A 22,448-nucleotide genomic window follows, 5' to 3' on the forward strand; every position below is an offset into this window, starting at 1 on the left:
GATTTTCACAGAGAAAAAGATGTTCAATTTATCAAACAGTTACAATTCTAAATTTGCATACAACTAATAACATAGCTTTCAAAATATAAAAGCAAAAGTTGAGAGAACTTAAAGGAGAAATAGACAAATTCACAATCTGTCTTTCAGGAACTGATAGGACAAGCAGATGAAAAATTAGGAAAAACTTCAGATATCTGCAGGAACATCAAGGAAATGAAATGGCATTCTTCTCATTGTATGCTATCAGGTGGCTCTGGATTTTTATTTCTCTCTTCATCGATAGATTGATTGGATGGTGTGTGCTAAGCTTCGTTGTAAAATTACTCTTTTTCTGTTTCTAATTAATAAGCATTTGGAGATACTTTGAAATACGTAAAAATCCAGTTCTTTATAAAATTTTCAATTTATTCATTTATTTATTTACTTGTGGATTCCTATTTTATTCAGTGGGCTATAAGTTGTTACCATTAATATTTATTTTGATGCTCAAATTTTCCATATTGGGCCAGTGGGAACCCCTTTCAACTCCCCTTTGCACGCTTCCTTACTCTCTGGCACATCATAATGTTTCAGGCTCATATTTTCCCTGCCCTGAAAATCAGACATTTCCCTAAGGAGGCTTGGTTCTTTTTAATGGAGAAAGATATTTAGAAACCAAGATCTGATGGCATTAGGTGTCCTCACTGCTCTTGGAGTGTCACTGCTCTGAGGTCCTCTCAGCTGATAGAGCTGGGAATATATGGGTGTTTCTTCATATGAATATACATATAATATACTCACAGTGCCATCTATATTTTCACATCCATCTATATACTTTTATTGAAAACCATGAGTTCACATTGATATCTTTAATTATTGTCTGCCACCGCAGGGTTCATTCTCATTTTCTCCCTTTCCATATTTGAAATTATTCAACAGTGAGAAATCTGGCTTCTATCATTTTTTTAAATACCCTACTTCTCTTTAGTTATTTGACCAATCTCTATATAACTAAATTAACTGTCTATTGCTACATAGTAAATGACCTCCACACTTCATGACTTAAAATAGTAAAAATCATTTTTTATCCCACAGTTTCTGTGGGTCAGGAATTTGGGAGCAGCTTAGCTGGGTTTGCACTCAGGTGTCAGCCAGGCTGTAGGCAGGTGAAGGGAGGCTTGACTGGGGCTGGAGGATTTGCTTCCAAGATGGCGCATTCACAGCCTGCAGGTTGGTGTGGGCTGTTGGCAGGAGGGCTTGGTTTCATGCCATGTAGACCTTTCCATAGGGCTGCTTGAGTGTACTCACAACACGGTAGCTGACTTCCCCAGAGTAAGTGATCCAAGACAGCAAGGTGGACGCAGCAATGTCTTTTAAGTTCTAGCCTCAGAAGTCACATGCATCACTCCTCCATACTCTTTGGGTCACATTCTGATATAACGTGGAGGCAATTACACAAGGGTTTGACTACCAGGCTGCAAGGATCACTGGAAGCCCTCCTAGTGGGTGGCTATCACAACAGTCGATCTTCCATCACCCTTGCCACCCTCACCTCCCTTCAGACTTGGATACCTTCCTCACCCCACTTGGGCTTTGACACTTTGAACTAGGCTAGGGCCCTAACACCCCCCATTAGATCATCCTCCTGTGTGGACTGTGGACACCCTCTTCTCCTTACTCGGGCCCTGATAACCCAAACTGGGCACTCCCTCCTGATCCCCTTTGAAAGGTGCATCTGTGCCTTCCCTGCTGGATGGGGCAAGGGCAGAGGTAGTTGGTTGCTGTTCTGTGACCCACTGGCCCCCATTGCTGCACCCCAGGTGAAGTAATAGGGGGGATCCCTCTGGGAGGGGTGGATATAGTTGGAGGGCCTCCTAACTCAGTCCCCATCTAGTACCTGGAAGGGTGGGAGAGAAGGAGATGCCTCTTGGGTGGCTCCAGGTGACTTCAGTTTCTGTCTGAGGGGTTAGAGGTGGAAGGACTTCAAGTCTGAATGAGACCAGGCAGAGCCCAGTGCCCAGGGGATGTGTGCATGTATGCACTTGCCCGGGTGTGCGAAGGTGGGCCCTGGGGGCATCAGTGGGGCAGGTCCTAACTTGGGGCTGCTTTCTAATTTTAGCTCCACAACTACATGGCCAGGGAAAAGTTCCTTTATCTCTCTGGGCCTCTTTTCCTCATTGCCAAATGAGTCCCTACATAATCAAGTGGAGGGGTCTTAGGCTCCCCCTCCCAAGCCTGGTCTGAGTTTTCAGGTCCTCTCTCCCAGGACTCCCAGCCCTCTTCCTGCTCCCTGCTGGAGCCAGTTATTGGTAGAAGACACTAGCCCACGGACACCCAAAGGGCCTTGATTATTTATCCAAAGTCTGTCTCCCCATTAACTGGTGAGCTCCTGGGGCAGCACCAGGCCAAGGTGGACGCTTGGCAGCTACAAGCAAATGGGATGGGTAGGGGAGTGCCCCGGCCTTGGGGTGGAGAGGCTAAGACTTAGGCCTGCCATAGACTGCACTCCCCGCTTCCCTCGTAGCGGAAAGGACTCGAACTCAGAGTCAGACCCAGGCAAGGCGCCACCTTACTCTGAGCCCCATTGGCCTCCAATGGGGGTAACTAGAACTGCCTCCCAAAGTTGACGGGGGCACAGCATGGGGCCGAGGATGGGGAAGAGGCACAGGGCCTGTGGCTGGCAGGGGTGAGGGTGGGAGCAGACCCCATGTGGCAGGACGTTCCCTGGGATCCTGCTCTCTGGGTTCCGGGACTGGAGAAGGTGGATGGGAGTGGGGCTGGAATCTGGAAACTGGAAGCTGTGGGATCCTGGGCCATGGCTTGGAGGAGCCTTGGAAATCATCCTTGCAGAGTCTTTGGGGAGGAAAGCAGGGGGTTGCCATGGAAGCTCTCCTACAACCACTCATTCCAATTGGCACTCAGTGAGGTTCCCTGAACAGGAATTCTCATCTCTTTCAGGATGCTGCATCTTACCCATGTCTGCATCTCCAAGGTGTGTGTGTGTGGGTGTGTGTGTGTGTGTGTGTGTGTATGTAATTGTCGGTGTGTTTGTGTTTGTGTGAGCATGTATGGTGGGGCTCCCCTCACGGCACAACCATTATATCTCGATAAGCCTGGCTGTCTCCTCTCTGGGGCTTTGTGGTGCTATTTCCTCCCCCTGGAACACCTTTTGCTTCCCCTACCCTCACCTCTGCCTGGCACTCTCTTGCAGATTCATTAAAAGTAGGTGAAGGAGTCTCCTCTCCTGGGAAACCTCCCCTGTTCTGGTCCATCCCCAGCCCTGGTCACATGGGGTTTTAATTTCTTGTCCTCATACCCATGATATCCTCAAGGGGAAGACTGGGTCTTGTCCATTTCTAGGGTCCCCAGCACCAGGCAGGGACCTGGCACAGAGATGGGCCCAGAAAATGCTTGTTGAATGAATGAATGAAGGAATGAGGGAATGAACAGGTGAACAGCCACATTGGTGGAAGGGTTTGGGTTGTCTTCCCTGCTCAAGATGTTGTCAGAGCTGGCAGGTCCTTATTGAGAAAGGTCCTTTATGGAGAAAACTAGCAGCTTTGGCACCACCTGGAAGAGTGTTGGAAATGTAGCTTCCCAGGTCCAAACCCAGACCCGATGAATCAGAATCTGCCTTTAAAAAAGATTCCCAGGATAAACAAACGGTAGCACATCCATACAGTGGAATATTATTCAGGGATAAAAAGAAACGAGTTATCAAGCTGTAAAAAGACACACAAAAGAAAACTTAGATGCATATTGCTAAGTGAAAGAAGCCAGTCTCAAAAGGCTGCATGCTATATGATTCCAACTCTGTGACAGTCTGGAAAAGCAAAACTGTAGGGGTTGCCAGGGGCTGGGAGGAGGGGAGAGGGATGAATAGGTGGAGGCTGAGGCATTTTTAGGGTAGTGACACACTTCTGTATGGTACCGTGACAGTGGATACGTGACATATGCTTTGTCAAAACCCACAGAACTGAACAGCCCAAAGAGTGAACCCTAATGTAAGCTGTGGACATTAGTTACTACTAATATCTCAATATTGGCTCATCCTTTGTAACGAATGTACCAAACTCATGCAGGATGCTAATGATAGGGGTAACTGTTGTGGGGAGGGGGGTGGGGGGGTAAGGGGGTGGGTATATTGGAATTCATTGTATTCCCTGCGTAATTTTTCTGTAAACCTAAAGCTGCCCTAAAAACTAGTCTATTAAAAAGCAAACAAGCAAAAGACTCCATGGTGATTCATATGCATGTCAAAAGTTGAGAAGCTCTGCTCTATGGACCTACCTCCCATTTTATAGACGGCTGAGACTTGCAGAGGGGAGGTGCCTTTTAAGTCAGCGGCGGAGCCAGGACTTGGGACCAGGTGGTCTCCTCCCAGCCTGGGGCTCTGGCCCCACCCAGTGGAGCCAGGCTCCTGCCCACCCACCTTCAGCCCACCCTTTTGCAGGCACCACTACCTTTCCCGCTGCCTTGGCCTCAGATTTCAAACCTTTCTCTTAGCTTCTTGGGGTCTTTGCAAGGAGCTCGCACGCCCCCTGGTGGAATAGGAAGGTATGGGCTGGCGTGAGTCGGCCCAAGGAGGCGACTTGGCTCTGGTTTTCATTTTTTTTTTTTTAAATCAAATATGGGATTACTGTTTTAATTTAATCATATATTTTGAACAACTGTCACATCCATCCATTAAAAGGCTACTTCATTTCTGTCTGTTTTACAATTTTGCAAACTTTTTTTTGGAGTTTGACTAGTAAACTTTTTCTTTTTTTAATTAGAGAAGATTTATGCAGAATAATCATGCATAAAATACAGGATTCCCATACACCACCCATTATTAACACCTTGCATTGATGCGGTACATTTGTTACAATTGATGAAAGCATGTTTTCATACATGTGCTATTAACTGTAGTCCCTGGTTTAACTTAGGGTTTAACTTAGGGTTCTCTGTTGGTGTTGCACAGTCCTATGGATTTTTAAAACTTTTTTATTGTATTACCATATATACAACCAAATATATAATTCAGTGCTGTTAATTACATTCACACTGTTGTGCTACCATCACCACCGTCTATTACCAAAACTTTTCCATCACCCCAAATATAAACTCTATACATTTTAACCCTTACCTCCCTATTCCCTACACCCACGCCATCCCCTGGTAATCTATATTCTAGATTCTGTCTATGAGTTTGCTTATTCTAATTATTCCCTATCAATAAAATCGTACAATATTTGTCCTTGTGGGTCTGGCTTATTACATTTAGCATCATCTTTTCAAGGTTCATCCATGTTGTCGCATGCATTAGAACTCCATTCCTTTTTATGGCTGAATAATATTCCCTTGTATTATAGACCACATTTTGTTTATCCAAACCATTATTGTTGATGGACATTTGGGTGGCTTCCACCTTTTGGCTATTGTGGATAGTGCTGCTAAGAACATTGATGTGCAAGTATCTGAGTCCCTGTTCTGGTTTTAACTTTAAGGATGGGAGTAGGAGTGAAAGGCAGGGGGCAGGGGGTAAGAGGGCAGGGCAAAGTTGTAGTTGAGAAGGCTGTCTGGGTTTAAGTCCTGACTTCATTGCAAAGTATATGTGTCACTTGCGACTCTCTGGTTCCCTTCTCCAAGCCCGTGTTTCTCACCTGGAAAGTGGGGAGAGTAACAACGGTGTCCACCTTACAGGGCTATGAAGATTCTGCAAGATGATACTTGGAAAGCTCTTAGCACAGTGGTCAGGAGGTGCCGGGGAAGCCACCCTAATGTGGAACGCCCGTCAGCACCTCCTGCCCAGGTGTGAGCTACGCTGGCCTAAGACTCAGCTGAGCCCTGCACCTCAGCCCCTCCCACCTTCCCAAGAAGGCTCTTCACAGGTGAGGAGACGGAGGCCCAGAGAGGGGAGGCTGCCCACGCCCTGGTGGTGGTGGTGGTGGTGGTTGGAAGGGGAGGGGCTTGCCCTGTCCCTGTTCCCTGGGATTCCAAAAATTGGATTCCTGGGGTAAGGGAGTGACTTTTGGAGATGGGAAACCAGGACAGGCACAATCTCTGGAGTCAGAACCACCCAGGTTCAAATCTGGCTCAGATACAGACCGGCGGAGTGAACTTGAGTAAGTGACCCTGGGGCCCTGGGCCTCAGTTTCCTCACCTGTGAACATCCTTCTAGGGCTGTTGTGAGGTTTACATGAGCTGGCATAAAGCACTTGGCACAGAGCAGGCCTTAAGGTCAGTGTTGTAATTAACTGGACCAGTGGCGGCCAGAGGTTGGGGTGAGCTCGGAGGTCAGGGAAGATGCCCAGACACCCAACAGCAGCTACCATACCTGAGCACAGGGTGCTGGCTTCTCTGAATCTGTCCTGGGCAAGCGTGGCTTCAGGGCAAGGGAGTCTGATGGACAAGCACCAGTAACCAGGCTGGGGCATGGTCTTGGGCTAGGGAAATGGTCTTTGCCTGGCTGGCATCTACTTGGAAAACCCTCCCACTGGCTGCTTTCTATCATGCTGGCCTCTGAGGCTGGCGTCTGATGGACAGAGGCCCAGGTCAGCCCAGGTCAGAGGCCACCAGCCTCCCCAGGTGTGGTGTTACCCTGGAACCATTGTGGAGTCTGCCTCACCCACAGGCCCTTCAATGGGAATCCCCCATCAAATGACCCTAGAGCCCCTACTGAGGGTGGGCTCCTGCCCCAAGGACACCTCCCCTTGGCATGTTTGTGACTTGGGTGGCCTGGCTTGAAAAGACAAGCTGGATCACTTTCCCCTCTAAGCTTCGGAATTGGGAAATGAAGAGAAGAGGGAATTAGTAGCAGTTAAGGTGAACAACCATTGGGGCTTGCAGGGCTGTTCCTGATTTTGGAACTGGGAGTCCCATGTCCCAGGAAATGGCAGCAGGAGCAAAAGCTGAAAGAATGTGAGTGTGCTGGTTTAAAACTTATGGACCCCAGAAAAGACATGATCTTTTAACCCAATCTTGTTGGGTGGAAACTTTGGATTCAGTTTTTTCAGTCCACTCAGATGTGATGGGTGAGGCCTTTGATTAAATTATTTCCATGGAGGTGTGGACCCACCCATTCAGGGTGTCTTGATTAGTTCACTGGTGTACTTAAGACAGCTCAACAGCCAATGTTGACACTGCTGCTTGGAGACACTTGGAGATGCAGACAAAGACATTTGGAGATGAAGCCCAGAGTTTGCCCTGGAGAAGCTAAGAGAAGACCTCCAGATACTTAGAGAGAAATGCTCTGGGAGAAAGAAGCAAGAATGCACAGGAGCTGAGAGAGGGGAGCTAAGACAGGAGCCCAGAGACATTTTGGATAAAGCCATTTTGAAACAACCCGAGAGCAAAAGGACCAGCAGATGCCAGCCACATGCCTTCCCAGCTGATAGAAGTGTTCTGGACGCCATCAGCCTTCCTTCAGTGAAGGTATCCTCGTGTTGATGCCTCAGTTTGGACACTTTTATGGCCTTAGAACTTAGGTTATTTGTAACCTAATAAATCCCCTTTATAAAAGCCAGTCTATTTCTGGCTTTTTACATAATGGCAGCATTAGCAAACCGGAACAGTGAGCCAAGCCAGGAGCAGTGACCACAACTCCTGTCTATTGAGTGTGTACTATGTGCCAGCTCCAGGCCGTGTTCCCACGGAGTTCTCTGCAGCCACCACCAGGAGGCGGGCAGTGGTTAGCCCCATTTCTGGAGATCCAGACAGATGCAGCGAGTTATCCCATGGCCCTCTGTGAATAAGCGCACAGCCGGGATTCAAACCCAGGTCAGACAACTCCGTGAGCCCCTGCTAGCTGGCCCTGGGGAGGCTGGATCTCCGTACCCCAACCCTCAGCCCGGGAGCAGCTTCTTCCTGATCTTGGTACCAGAGTCACGCTTCTTCTAAGTGATTGGTTTCTCTCCAGAGATAGACGTCAGGGATTGTGTAAATGGCAGTTTCCCTTTTGGTGCCACCTGCTAGGGAGCTGACAGCTGGATGTGCTGCCCTTTATAAGCGAGAGGATAGGGACAAGGGAAACCAGCCCCTCCATGGCGAAAGAACTTCATGCCACATATTCCAAAAATTACAGACTCAACTAGCAGAAATACCCGTAATGTTTGACTCCTTTAAAATTATACTCCTGCAATTCTCCTTATTTTCAAAATGTATACATGGATCACTTTTCAAATCTACATAATAAGGGTATCCCTCCTCCATGGATCTCAATACAATTTCTGGAAAGTTGTGGTGAATGTGTGTGTAAGTGTGTGTGTGCGCGCGCGTGCTGTATGCGTAAAATCTTGCATTGGACCCACATATAAAGAGAACCTATAAAAGTGATGAGTTGAGAACTAAGATGTTATCACTCGGCTCTGGCTACTGGCAGAGCTCTGGCTCTACCCCATTTCTTTGCATCTGAGTAGATTATAAAATCCATAGATGATAAAATTTTCTGAGTCTGTTGTCTTATTTCCACAACAGCACATCCTTATGTATTTTGACTTCATTTCTGGCTCCTTTGATCTTCCACCCTTCTGTTTCTTCTTTTTCCCCACTCTTATTTTCTACTGTGTGTATGCTATGTGTCCTTAGAAGCTGCTTGAGATCCTTTCTGCAGCCAAGCTGGAAAAAAATCAACCAGCCCACCAACCTCTTTCTGGGCTGCTGGAATGGGCTGCAGGCTGAGCCTGGGATTGGGCCCTTGTCATTCTAGCACCCGCCAGAAGGTGGCACTATGGCAGTTCCCAGATGTCAGGCCAGGGCCAGGGCAACCTCAGATATTGAGCCGGACAGGGGCTGCAGACAAAGGCCTTGGGGACCTGAGAGGGAAGGAAGGAGCTGGGACAGAAAGGAGCAGAGAAACAGCTGGGAGGATCCCCAGGCCTCCTGGGCTAATTAACGGCAGGCAAGCATTCTAGGTCACGGCAGGAGTAAACGAGAGAGGCACGTAGTTGGTCCTCAGGAAATTGAGAGCCTCCTTCCCCATGTTGTCCTGGAGGAGTGGGTGGCTTTGCGGGTGCCTGGGGCCCATCTCAGGGTCATGCTCCATCACTGTACCCACCCCCACCCACCCCCACCCACCCCCACCCAGCACGGTGAGCCCCTGTCTCTGCAGGAGGGACCCCAGGCCAGAGCTCTGCTGGGCAAGGCTTCACCCTCTCCAGTGGGGGTGGGGGTAGGAATATCTGCAGCTTGTCCCACTTCCTCTTGTTCTCCTCCCGAAAGAGGAAGCCAGCGGCAGGGGCACCCTGCCAGGAGCCTGCACCGCCCCCAGCAGTGGAAACAGTAACAGATGTAGAATCTGAAAACCTGAGCTGGCATTTGCTGCTCTCTGGTGCCAGGCAGACCTCAGACCGGGGTTGGCTTGCGGACACTGCTGCCTGCTGACTTTCTGACCGCTGGTGTTACTTCATCTCTCCAAGCCTCAGTTTCCTCATATGGAAAACGGGAAGCGTACTTACCTCACAGAATACTTGTGAGGATTCAATGAATTAATACAAGTTGCTTGGCCTTGGGGCACAGGCTACAGCCCCAATTAATATTCTCAGTCATTAATGGTGGTAATTAGTGGAGTGACTTGGGGCAGGTAACTTGATCCTGCTGAGCCGGTGGCTTCTTTCTTTGTAAAATGGAGTGTGATAATTCCCTCCCTGGGCTGTTGGAGGATTAAAGGGGCCAGTGTGTGTGCCCCTTAGTGCTTGAAACACCCAGAAGATGCTCTGTCATGGTGGGCTGGCTCTGAGTCCTAGACTCCAGAGATGGAAGGATGCACTCATTCCAGCCTTCACACCTCCTCTAAGTAGGTGCCCTGTTCTTGAATGCTTCCAGTGATAGGGAACTCACCACCTACAAGGAAGCCCTGCTCCTTCTATCCTTCCTCAGCTCTGGCCATGGCTACACTCTTCTTTGTGTGGGGCCAAGATTCATCTTCCAGTAGTTTTCCAGCCAGGAGTTGAATGTACTCCAAACTGTGGTCTCCCAGGGGCCATCACTAACTCTTCACTTCCCTTCCCCATGACTAGGAGCTTCTGCTAAATGAATTAGCCCTCCAGCCTTTGCAAAATTAGATTATGTATCTGGCAAGACAGAGGGGAGGGGGAAGGGTGCAGTCTAGAGGTTTCCTGGAGTTTAGGAGGGCAATTAACTGCTTCAGTGCCAGGGCTGGGATGTTACTGCAAAGTTGGAGATCAGTGTAAGAGGCTGCTGCTGCTGGCACTGGTGATGTTGTCCACATTCAGCGAGCACTAAATTGCACAGAACCATTGTGCTTGTGGTCACGGCAGCCTCATGTTCAGCGTAGCACACACACGTCTAGATGGGGGAAACTGAGGCTAGAAGGGTATGTAGCCAAACTGGGAGCTCTGCCTACAGATGAGTTTATTCTTTTATTCAATCAAATGTTCTCTGAGCCTTTGCTCTGTGTCAGGTCCTGGGCTGGGTGCTAGGGATCCTGCAATGAATAAGACAAAGACAATCTCGGTCAAGGCTGGTCAAAAGGGTAAATGGTACATGGCAACTTTCCGGGAACTAGAAAGTTGGCCTTGTCCACCTGTCTCTCCATCCGTCCATCTGTCCCTCTATCTCACAAATATGTGTTGAGTGCCTTCACTGCTCCAGGGGTCCCCAGCATCAGGGCCCAGCGACAGTTCTGGACAATCATTACTTTTGCTGTAAGGCAGCCACTCTTTCTTCTTGGGACAATAGTACCCTGATTTGCTTTGGGGGTCCCTGCCCCTCCTCTAGCCCATATGCTTCATAAGTAGCAAACTCCATCTCCCATTCTAGGAGTGGAACATAGCTCTAGTCTAAACCAGTCAGTGCTTTCCACAATTCTGGTCATGATGATCAGTTCACATGACCTAAGTCAGGCTAATCAGTAGCAACAAGGTTAAATTCCAGGATCTCAGTTTGGGATATGGAGGAAGAGCACTGTCCCTTTCACTGCACTTGGTGATGAGGTGATGAGAACTAGGAGCTGCTGGGAGTCACCCCAGAGAGCTGGGGAAGGGAGCTGTTCCAGTTTGCTAATGCTGCCAGAATGCAAAACACCAGAAACGGATTGGCTTTTATAAAAGAGAGTTTATCTGGTTACACAGTTACAGTCTTAAAGCCATAAAGTGTCCAAGGTAACACATCAACAATCCTGTACCTTCACTGGAGACTGGCCATTGGCGTCCAGAAAATCTCTGTTAGCTGGGAAGGCACGTGGCTGGCGTCTACTCCGGAGTTCTGGTTTCAAAATGGCTTTCTCCCAGGATGTTCCTCCCTAAGCTTCAGCTCCTCCAAAATGTCACTCTTGGTTGCTCTTGGGACATTTGACCTCTCTTAGCTTCTCCAGAGCAAAAGTCTGCTTTCACATGCCATCTCCAAAATGTCTCCGTAAGCTGAAGCTCCTCTCTCAGCTCCTGTGCATTCTTCAAAGTATCCCTGTTGGCTGTAGCAAGCTCACTCCTTCTGTCTGAGCTTATATAGTGCTCTAGTAAACTAATCAAGGCCCATGTTGAATGGGTGGGGCCACACCTCCATGGAAATCATCCAATCAGTTATCACCTACAGTTGGGCTGGTTGCGTCTCCATGGAAACACTTAAAGAACTGCAATCTAATCAACATTAATACCCACAGAAGATTGCATCAAAGATAATGGCATTTTGGGAGACATAATACATTCAAACTGGCACAGGAGCCAATCCAGGTGAAGCTGTTGGCATTCTGGGAGGAAGGAAGGGAAAGAGGTCTGGGAGTCCCATCATCCAATGCATAACCCTTAATGTCTCTTTTCAGTCCTGCCCTCTGCTGTGCCTGGTATTTGCAAGTCATCTGGTTGCATGGGGTGGGGAGAAGACTTGGGGGACAACCACCCTGTCTTCAGACTTCCAGCCATTCCCCCTATTTTCTCAGGCTTCACCTCACCTTCTGCGATACCTGGTCCCTCCAAGATCAGTGCCTCTCAGGGATTCTTCAGGGCATAGAGAATTGTTCCATCGGTATCTCCTCCGCAGTCATTTTAGGTGTAGCCAATATTTTAGTTGCTACTCCTCCATTAGCATCCCATCTTCCAAAGATTTGTAGTAATCTTTCTTCTGCTGTTGTCTCCTCTCCCATCTTCTTTGTCCTTCATGAGTTTATACCTACTTTATTTATTCACTGTCAACTTAGTGGGTTCTGAGGAGGGAGAGGGGATAAATGCCTCCAGCCAACCTACTGTGTTGAAGGGCTCGCTGACAAAGTCCATGAGTTAGTTCTTGCTCTACTTCTTGCTTCCACTCACTCCTCAACCCTTCCAACCTGGCTTCTGCCCCACCCTTCCACTGAAATGTCCCTCCTCATGTCTCTAGAAGCCAAATCCAATGAACTATTTTTTGTTTTCATATCATTATTGATGTCTCAGTAGCATTTGATGCTGCAGACCTCACTCTACTTCTGAATCTCTCGCTCTTTAGTTTCCAGGGGTGGGGGGAACAGTGTCATGAGACTCTCCTTACTTTTCTCCTACATCTCTGGCCTCTGCCTCTTTGTCTAATTTGCTGGCTTCCCTTCCTTTTGCTTCCTCAAACCACTGCTATGTCTCTGCATTCTATTCTTGGTCCCCTTCCTTCTCACCCCCCAGGTTCTCTCATCCAATCCCATGGGGCTCTCATCCAATCCCATGGTTTCAACTTTGCTCCAAAGGCTAATCTTTTCCAAATGTCACTCTCCAGCCCTGGCCTCTTGCCTGAATTCCAGACTCACATCCTCAGCTGTCTCCTGGACATTTTTTGGATGATTCTCAGGCCACTCAGACTCAACATGTTGGAAACGGGACTCTGCTTCTCCCTCCTCCCAAACCTGCCTTTCCTCCTTCCATGCCACCATCTGTCTGGTTGCCTAGAAACTTGCATGTCATCCTTGACTGCCCTACTTCCTTGCTTTCTATACCCAATTGATCAGCAAGGCCCATTGACTTTGCCTCTTTAATAAATCTCTAACCTGTCCACCCACACTTCATCTCTCCAGCTACTTTCTTAGTTGAGAGCTCAGCTTCCTAAATGGTCTCCCAGCCTTCAGTTCAGACTGCTGCCCATCTCCTGTTAAAATGCAAATCCGTCACCACCATCCATTACCAAATTATGGGAATCCTGTAGTTTATGCATGATTGTTCTGTAAACCTACAACTTCTCTAATAAAATAAAATTAAAAAAAGCAAATCCAATTCTGTCATTCCCCTCCTCAAAAGCCCCACCCCACCCCAAGGCTAGGATTGCCAGATTTAGCAAATAAAAATACAGGATGTCCAGTTAAATTTGGATTTCAGATAAACAACGCATTTTTTTTTTTAGTATAAGTATGTCCATGCAATATTTGACATCAGAGCCTTCCATCCCCTGGACGCTTTCCTTATCCCCAACCTCATTTCTTGCTACACTGTATTTCACATCTAATGTCCCAGATCCATTGAACTACTTGAGACTCCCCCAAATGGGTCAGACGTTTCCTCTTGAACAGGCTTTTCTTACATGCTGTTCCCTCCACCAGAAAGGCCATTCTCCCTTCTTGCTCCTACCAATTTCTGCCTATCTCTTGGGTCTCAGCAAACTGGGTGTCCCCTCCTCTGGGGAGCCTTCTGGTGGACTGGGTTCCTTTCCCGGGTGATCAGAAGCTCCTGTGAGCCCTGGATGTCAGCCCTTTGCCCTCTGGATTGTCACGTCTGTTTACTTGTCATCTCACTCCCCTCAAACGCATCGTGAGCACCCATCTCTGCAACTCACCCCAGCCCGCATCTGCCCAGCCCACATGGCCCCATCCAGTTGGATGTTCCCGAGGGCCCAGAGCCTTGGCCCAGGCCCCAGCTTTCCTGGCCTGGGTCCCAGTCAGATGGTTCACACTCCCTCCTTGCCTGACTTCCCATGAAAAATAGCCTCCACCCCTAACCCCCTGCCCAAGGCTGGATTACAAAATGCTGAGACAATGGAGGCTCCAAGCCAAATTTCCAACAGGCCTGCCGTTAAATCACCCACAGCATCTGAGTGCACATCTGGGGACAGATTCTGGCAGCCGAAGCTACAGAGAGCACAGCTCTCTCACCCTGGGTCTGTCTGATACTTGGGGGAGTGAGGGGATAGGAACTCCGAGTCAGGACACCTGGCTTTGAATTCTAGCCATGCACCTTTCTAGCTGCCTGAGCCTGGGCTTAGTGAGCTTTCCTCTGGAACCTCCTTTTTCTCATCTGGAAAATGGTGACAATAATGCTGATTTCACAGAGTGTGATATCAAAGGACAGTGCCTGACACATACAAGAACATACAGCAGCAAAGAGGATGCTGGTACTGACCTTCTCTTGCTTTTCTCCAGGCTGGAGGCGGTAGCTCCCAGGAACAAGAGCTCTCCCCCCAGTTCTCTTTTTCCAGGGCCAATGAGAAGACAGGCAGAGGTTCTTATCAGGCTCCACTCTGCCTCTGCCCCCATCCCCCATGCCCCCCAGCACTGGCTGCCTTAAAGCGTCTGCATTGAACCTCTGACTCAACTGCCCAGGTAAATGCAGAGGGGTTGTCAAATCAAGGTGAAGGGGGCAGAGGCAGCAAAGGGCAGGGGAAAGGGCCTTGGGCTGAGAGTTGGAAAAGCTGGGGCCTCCCCCCACCTCAAGGCCCCTCCCTCCACCCCTCTCCACTCTTGCATCCTTCAAGTCCCAAGGATCTGTCCTTCCTGCAGGGCTGCATTTGCTGGCCGCCCTCGCCTCAGTGGGGCAGGTTCCCTGGTGGACATTCTTGTAGGCTTCTCAGCCGTTCTCAGGATCTGTATCATTTACTGACGGGGGAATTAGTTGACTCTCTGCCTCCCCCTCCAAACCGTAAGATCCTCAAGGGCAGGAGCCTGTCAGTTTATAAATAACAACCCAAAATGTTCAGAATGACATTTACTGTTTTAGAAATACGTACACTGACTGACTTCTGATTTCAGCTTCCAACAGGTGAAGAGCTTGGAAGCAGTCATTCCCATCCTCATAGCAAGAAAAACGGGGGAAAAAAACTGAAAATCATTGACTTTTCTTAGATCCGTCAGAGAATTGAGGACACAGAGCAAACCAGCACCAGAAATGGTAATGGATAAATTGCTGGAGGCTAAGTGTGGACTAGCTTGAGGGTTAAAAACCCCTGGGAAAGTTAAAAACTCCCTGGAGCCCAGTCTTAGGGTGACCACACACACACACACACACACACACACACACACACACACACACACACATACACACGCTTTCATGGGTTTTACCTCTAGGACCCCCATCAGGTTCTCACAGTGAAGAATGGTGAAAAATCCCCCCATGCTTTTGGCAGTGGGAGGGGGAAGGTAGCCATTTTGAAATATGCCCAACTGGGGAAAACACTTAAAAATACGTCCCCAGGGTTCTCAGTAACAAAGACCTGTCCTTAAGAGAACCTACTTTATCAGAGCCAGATCTGCTCAGAGGGAAGGGCAATTTAGATAACTCCAGCCCCTCTCCAGGGATCCAGGGCAATATAAAGAACAACTGGGGATTTAATGAAAAGATTAGAAAATGCTTCTCCTCCTCTACGCTTTACCAGCACATTAACAGGCTCCAGTGTAACAGTGGATTACAACTGAGAGAGCTGCAAGATGCAGACTCTATTTAAGAAGAAATTCTTAGGGAAAACCAAAGATAACAGAGGAGAAAAACAAACAAACAGCACAAGAGGAAACTGAAATCTCTAGCACTTATACTTTGTAGCAAACATTTAACACAGCCCACCTCTGACCAGATTAATATAAAACACCACAGTAAAGGTCTGACTATCTCAGTTTCTATTACCAGATACATCAAGTGGGGCTTTAAACCAAAAAAAAAAAAAAAAAAAAATACAAGGCATGCTAAAAGGCAAGAAAAAAACACATTCTGAAGAGACAAAGCAAACATTAGAACCTGAATCAATATGATACAGATTTGGGAATCATCAGACTGGAAATTTAAAGAAAAAACAAAACTATAATTAATATTTTAAGGGCTTAACCTAGAACTGCTGAAAAAAATAAAGTTTATTATTAAAAAATATGTATGTTCAGGGCTATAGTGGAAAAAGTAGACAACATCCAAGAACAGATGGGTAAAATAAGCACAGAGACAGAAACTCAAAGAAAGAATCAAAAGGAAATGCTGGAAATAAAAACAACTGTAACAATAGAAGTAAAGAATGCCTTTGACAGGCTCATCAGTAAGGAGGCTGGGCAGAAAAGAAACATCTGAAACTGAAGCACAAAGAAAGAGGAAAAAGAATACAAAAAAAAGAACAGAACGCCCAAGAACTGCGGGACAATTACAAAAAATATAACATACACGTAATGAAAATGCCAGGAGAAGAAACAGAGTAAGGAGGAGAAGAAATATTTGAAGTAATAATGACAGAATTTTCCAAAATTAATGACAAGTCACAGATCCAGGAAGCTCAGAGAATACAAAGCAGATACATACCAAAACTCTACACCAATGTTGTCTACACTGAGTGTTGCCAGGAGGGATCCCTTGCAGAGAAAAGATTTTCCATAAGACAAAATCAATAGACCTGCAGGGACTTTCCATGAAAATGGGACTATGGAACGTACCCTACCTAATTGCAGATAAGCAACAGCTGATGATAAACCAGTTTTGATCCAGGAGAGACAGTTTGTCAGAATCGACAAGCATACCATACAAATCCATGTATATTAGCTCCCCACTTTGTAACCACCCTCCCACCCCATGTAAAATGGAAACTTAACATTAGCCAATCAGTACATGCCCTTGTTTGCTTCCTTGATGGCCTTTATGAGCTTCCTTTTTCCACACTGGGCAGATCGATCCCCTTTCTGTGTGCAGTTTGGATGCTGCCTGATTGATGAATCATAAACTGCTCAAATACTGCCCCCCCCAAATAATATCTTGTCTAACATTTTATTTTAGCAATTCAAACTGCAGAAAACAAAAGACAAAGTAAAAATCTTGAAAGAAGCCAAAGGGAAAAAAAAAATTTACCCATAGAAGAGCAAGGAGAAGAGTTACTTTGGACTAGTTGCCAGAAACCATTTTAACCAAAAAGAGATTAGAGTCCTCTCCCTCACATCATATACAATAAATAACTCAAAATGAATCAAAGACCTAAATATAAGAGCTAAAACCATAAAACTCTTAGAACAAAACCTAGGGAAAACCTTCGTGACCCTGGATCTGGCAATGATTTCTTAGATATGATACTGAAAGTGTGAGTGACAAAAGGAAAAATGGACAAAATACACGTCATCAAAATTTAAAACATTTGTGCATCAGAGGATATGATCAAGAAAGTGAAAAGACAACAGAATGGGAAAAAATAGTCACAAATCATATATCTGATAAGGGTTTAATATCCAGAATATATGAACAACTCCAACAACAAAAAGACAAACAACCCACCTAAAAAAATAGGCCAAGGACTTGAACAGACATTTCTCCAAAGAAGGTATAAAAATAGCTAATAAGAACATGAAAAGATGCTAAACATCATTGGTCATGAATAAAATGCAAATCAAAACCACAAATATTATTAATTAAAGTGTGGCCAAATTGAATCAGGCTGGGCCTTAATTCATTTGACCAGAAACCTTATAAAGAGAGGAAATTTGGACACAGTCAGTAGTGGCCAGAAACCAAAAGGAGCCAGAAGTCAGAAGAAGCCAGAGAGGAGAGAGAGCTCGCCTTGTGATGGAGAATTGCCATCACCAGAAGGCTACCAACCCCAGGAGAAAGCATGGCCTTGCTGACATCTTGATTTCAGACTTCTAGCCTTCAAAACCATGAGATAATAAATGCTTGTTGCTTAAACCAACCCATTGTGTGACATTTGCCATAGCAGCTCTGGCAAACTAAGATATCATATAACCTGGCATTTCCTCTTCTAAGTATATACCCCAAAGAACTAAAAACAGAAACTTGAACAGATATATGTTCACAGCAGCATTATTTGTAATAGCCAAAAGGTGGAAGCAACCCAAGTGTTCGTCAATAGATGATTGGGTAAATGAAATGTGGTTCATAAAGTGGAATATTATTCAGTCATAAAAAGGAACAAAGTTCTGATACATGCTACAACATGGATGAAACTTGAAGACATCATGTTGAGTGAAATAAGCCAGACACGAAAGGACAAATACGGTATGATTCTGCTTGTATGAAATACCTAGAATAGGCAAATTCATAGAGACAAAGTAGATTGCAGGTTACCAGGTGCTGGGGGTCAGGGGAATGGGAACCAGGCTTCTATTTGGAGTGATAAACACATTTTGATAATGGATGGTGGTGGTGGTAGCATAATATTGTAATATAATTAACACCACTGAATTGTACACTTGAGACAGTTAAAATGGGGATTTTTTGTTGTTACCACAATACAAATTTGTCAAAAAAAAGAGAGAATGGAGAAAAATATTTAAAGTGTTGAAAGAAAAAAACACACCAACCTAGATCTTTGTATCCAGCAAAATTATCCTTCAAAGTGAAAGAGAACTTTCTATGACAAAACAAAAAACAAACAAACAAAAAAAAGTGGGAATTTGTCATAGTAGACCTGCCTTGCACAAAAGGCCAAAAGCCCTTCAGAGAGAAGGAAACTGGTATAGGTCAGAAACTCAGATTACAATAGTAACCCACAATTTTTCCACTAATGTCCTTTTACTGATCCAGTATCTAATCTGGGATCCCATATCGTATTTAATTTTCCCTCCAATATGTGAGAATTACTCAGTCTTTCTTTGTCTTTCATGACCTTGACATTTTTTAAGAGGTTGGCCCGGTTATTTTGTTGAATGAATATTCCTCAATTTGGGCTTATCTGATATTTTCTGATAATTACATAATGTTATGTTTTGCTAGAATATTATGATGAAATTAAGTTATATATTTTTGGCAAGAATACCACAGTAGTGATGGTGTCCCCTTCTCAATGTATCATATCAGGAGGTCCATGATGTCCAAATGCCTTATTTACTGGTGATGTTAACATTGATCACTTGGTCCAGGAGGTGTCTGTCTGATTTCTTCTCTATAAAGTTACTATTTATCCCTTATAATTAATGAGGATCTTATGGGGAGATACTTTGAAAGTATGCAAATATCCTGTTTCTCATATTTTGGCTCACTAATTCTAGTATCTACCAAAGATTCTTGCCTGTCTCAATTAATACTATGGTGTTTGCCTAATGGTTATTTTCTATTTCCATTACTCCTTCTACATTTGTTCATTGGAATTCGGCTGTAAGAAAAAGCTGTCCCTTTTCCCCCATTTGTTCATTCATTCATCCATTTATACCACTATAAACTTATGACTATTTTATTTTATGAGTTATAATCTATTGACATCATTATTTTGTTGCTCAATTGTACCAGATTTTGAGTTCTTACTTTCTGGCACTATAAGATATTCCAGGCTTATCTTGTATTTTCCCTGCTTTAACCCTGGAATCAACCATTTTCCCAAGGATTCCTGATTCCTTGTATTGGGGGAATAGTATTTAGAAACTAAAATTTGGGTGTTAAGTATCCTAATTGCTTTGGGTGTCATAGATTCTAGACCCTCTCAGTAGCAGAGCTAGGAAACATGTTTACATATACTCACATGTGCATACACACATCTATATTTCTACATCTCTCTCTCATATATATATATATATATATATATATATATATATATGATTTTTTTTCCCATATTGATACCTCTGACTCCAATTCACCACCCCAGGATTCATTCTAGCCTCCTTTACTTATTCTAACGCTTCTCTCCAACAGCGAGAAAACTGGCTTCTAAGTATCCACAATATATTTACTTAACTGCTTGATCCTAGTGACACATAACGTAGTTCTGGAATTGCTAACACATACCCCTGTGTTAAAAATTTAGTAGCTAGAATACAATTTTTTTTTGTCTTTTGCCTTATAGTAGCCAATCAAAATAATTGTTTTCCAAAGTTGCTTAAGTTAGGTCTTTTCTTCCCCACTGCCTTTAGATGGGTGAGGCCACACATCTTTAATACCATTAGATTCATTTGTTACCTTTTGTGGGAGACCCGAGCCCAGGGCCTTCCCCAAGGGCCTTGAAGCTGCACACAGCAGCTTGTGTGACCTAGGACAGTTAAGGTTCGACCTATTCTCCTTGTAAAATCAGGCCTCTGGAGCTAAAAGTAATCTAGAGCTTGCCTCCATCCTCAAACTATCTCCTCCCTGAGGTACTATTATCTATAAAATAATCTATAATCCTCCCTCTTCCCTGTTGACTACAGTCGATTCCTCCCTACGTCACAAGACCCCTGCTCCTCTATGTCTTTGTCCTAACCCTTATAAACACTCCCTGGCATCCCCTGCTTTTGTGAAGCATCTTCATGTTGAGCTCTGAACCTGCCGCCATTCAGAACAGCTCCTGATTTCAGGGCAACATGACCAACTTCCCACCCTGTAGGTGGGAAGCCCCAAAATAAGAGCTCATGTCTCAGAACGTGTCCAGTGCTTTCTTTAGTCCTTCAGCTGCCAAAACCCCTTGGGCCACAACACCCTTTATACTCCATTTTGGGTCCCCCTCCATGTCGTCTAATTTTATTTATTTTGGGGGTATGTGAAACATCAGCATACTTCTGAGAAGCAGAGCCACACAAAAGGCGGACTTCCAGAAGTCTCACCCCCACCTTTCTCCTCCACCTGCTCCCACCTGGCCCCATCTCATCAGCTTCTGGTTTACCCTTGCCGCAGTTCTTTTGCTCAAAGCAGTGGATGTGTTCGTGTTTTCCTACACCCCTTTTAAAAATACATTTATCTTGAAAACATTGTGCAAAAGTTTCTATAAGGTCAATTTCAAGCAGTGAGGTTGCTGGTGTGTGCAGCACGTGTTTCTCGGATTATGCTCAGTTGGCTCTACATTGAAGAGCAGGTAAATAGTAGGTAAACAGTTGTGGAATGAATGAATGAATTCATGGCTTGAGACTAACTGACTGTTTGATTTGAGGAAAGTCTCATCATCTCTCTGGTCTCTAGTTTTTCCATCTTTATAGTAAAGGAAGGCTCCTCAACTCTGAAATTTGACTTAGCCGGTGGAAATGTATGTTGGACATACATCCACTTCTTGCTATCCACTTCTCTCCTTTCCCTCTCCCTAAACAGCCTTGTGACATAGCAACAACAGTAATCATGGCTTTAGTTCTTTATTGAACCCTTACCATGGGCATTAACCATTTAATCCTCACCCAAACCACACAAGGAAGGAACTTTGGTTATTCCTCTTTTACACATGAAGAACTTGAGGTCAGGGAAGTTCGGTTAAGTTGCCCAAGGTTTCTTAGTTGTTAACAGTGGAGCAAGTCTTGAACTCCTCTTTGTCTGACATCTGAGTCCACATGGCTATGCACTTCACAGAACCTTCTCCTTGTCGTTATGGCCCATTCCTGCAGGTCTGAGTCTTAATGTGCTGCTGACGAAATCTCCTATACCCAGCATTTCCCAGTCCTGGTATATATTAATAGCAGTTCTATGTTCAAGTTTATCACAGTCTCTCTTTTTCTTAGGTTTTCTCAGCACTTTGGCGTCAGCTGTGACTCTCCAGGGAGTGTCTGTAGTAATGCAGAGTTGCCTAAACTTACCTGAGCACAAAACTATTTTTTCTTGAAACACTTGCTAATGTCCCACATTCTTTGGGCCACACCTTGATGAATGTTGCCCTTGGGTTCTTGAGAGAGTTTTTCTTCTCAGGGAATTACATTCTTCTGGGAGATTGCAGATTGGAAGCCATCCACAGGCCAAAAGAATGACTCAGAGGGTGGGTTTTCAGGACCTAAAAGAGCTGGCAGGCAAAAATAAAAATCAATCAACCAATAAATAAAATAAAATGAAATATATATATATATGTGTGTGTGTGTGTGTGTGTGTGTGTGTATATATATATATGCTGGCAGGATTTTCAGCAAGTGCATCAGGCCTGCCAGCCCTCTGATTATCAGACCCAGCTGGTGCTATTTCCTTTGCTTCCTGGGGCTGGTTCTAGTGGCAAGATGATCCCTGCTTCCTCTTTTACCCGACCAGAGGAGTTTGACCTCAGCTGCCTTCCCACCGACCTCAGAAGGGCTAAATATGGTTTTATTTGTGCCTACCTTTAGAAAATTTCCCTTGCAGGACTTTATGGGCATTATGCTAAAGATCCAGGAGATAAGACGGCTCTGTTAGAACACCTCTTTCTGCTGGTACAAATACTGGGGCTCGGGCCTTTACCTTGCGCAACTCCAGGGGAAACTGTTCACGTAGACTCCCCAGAGTGCTTTGTGGATGGTGCCCCCCTGGAGTTCATGCTAGTTGTGTCCCGTAGAGCTGTGCAGTGCACTGGCACTGATACTGCCTTTCTCCATTTCCTGAGCCAAAATTAAAGATTCATTCTGCCAAAAATAAGGAAAAGGTAGAATTTCAAGAAATGTTGTGCCCCCAAATACTTGCAACTCTAGCGTTTTCAAAGTATTTTCA

Source organism: Choloepus didactylus, chromosome 10 (assembly GCF_015220235.1).
Source record: "Choloepus didactylus isolate mChoDid1 chromosome 10, mChoDid1.pri, whole genome shotgun sequence".
In the NCBI taxonomy this organism is placed as follows: domain Eukaryota; kingdom Metazoa; phylum Chordata; class Mammalia; order Pilosa; family Megalonychidae; genus Choloepus; species Choloepus didactylus.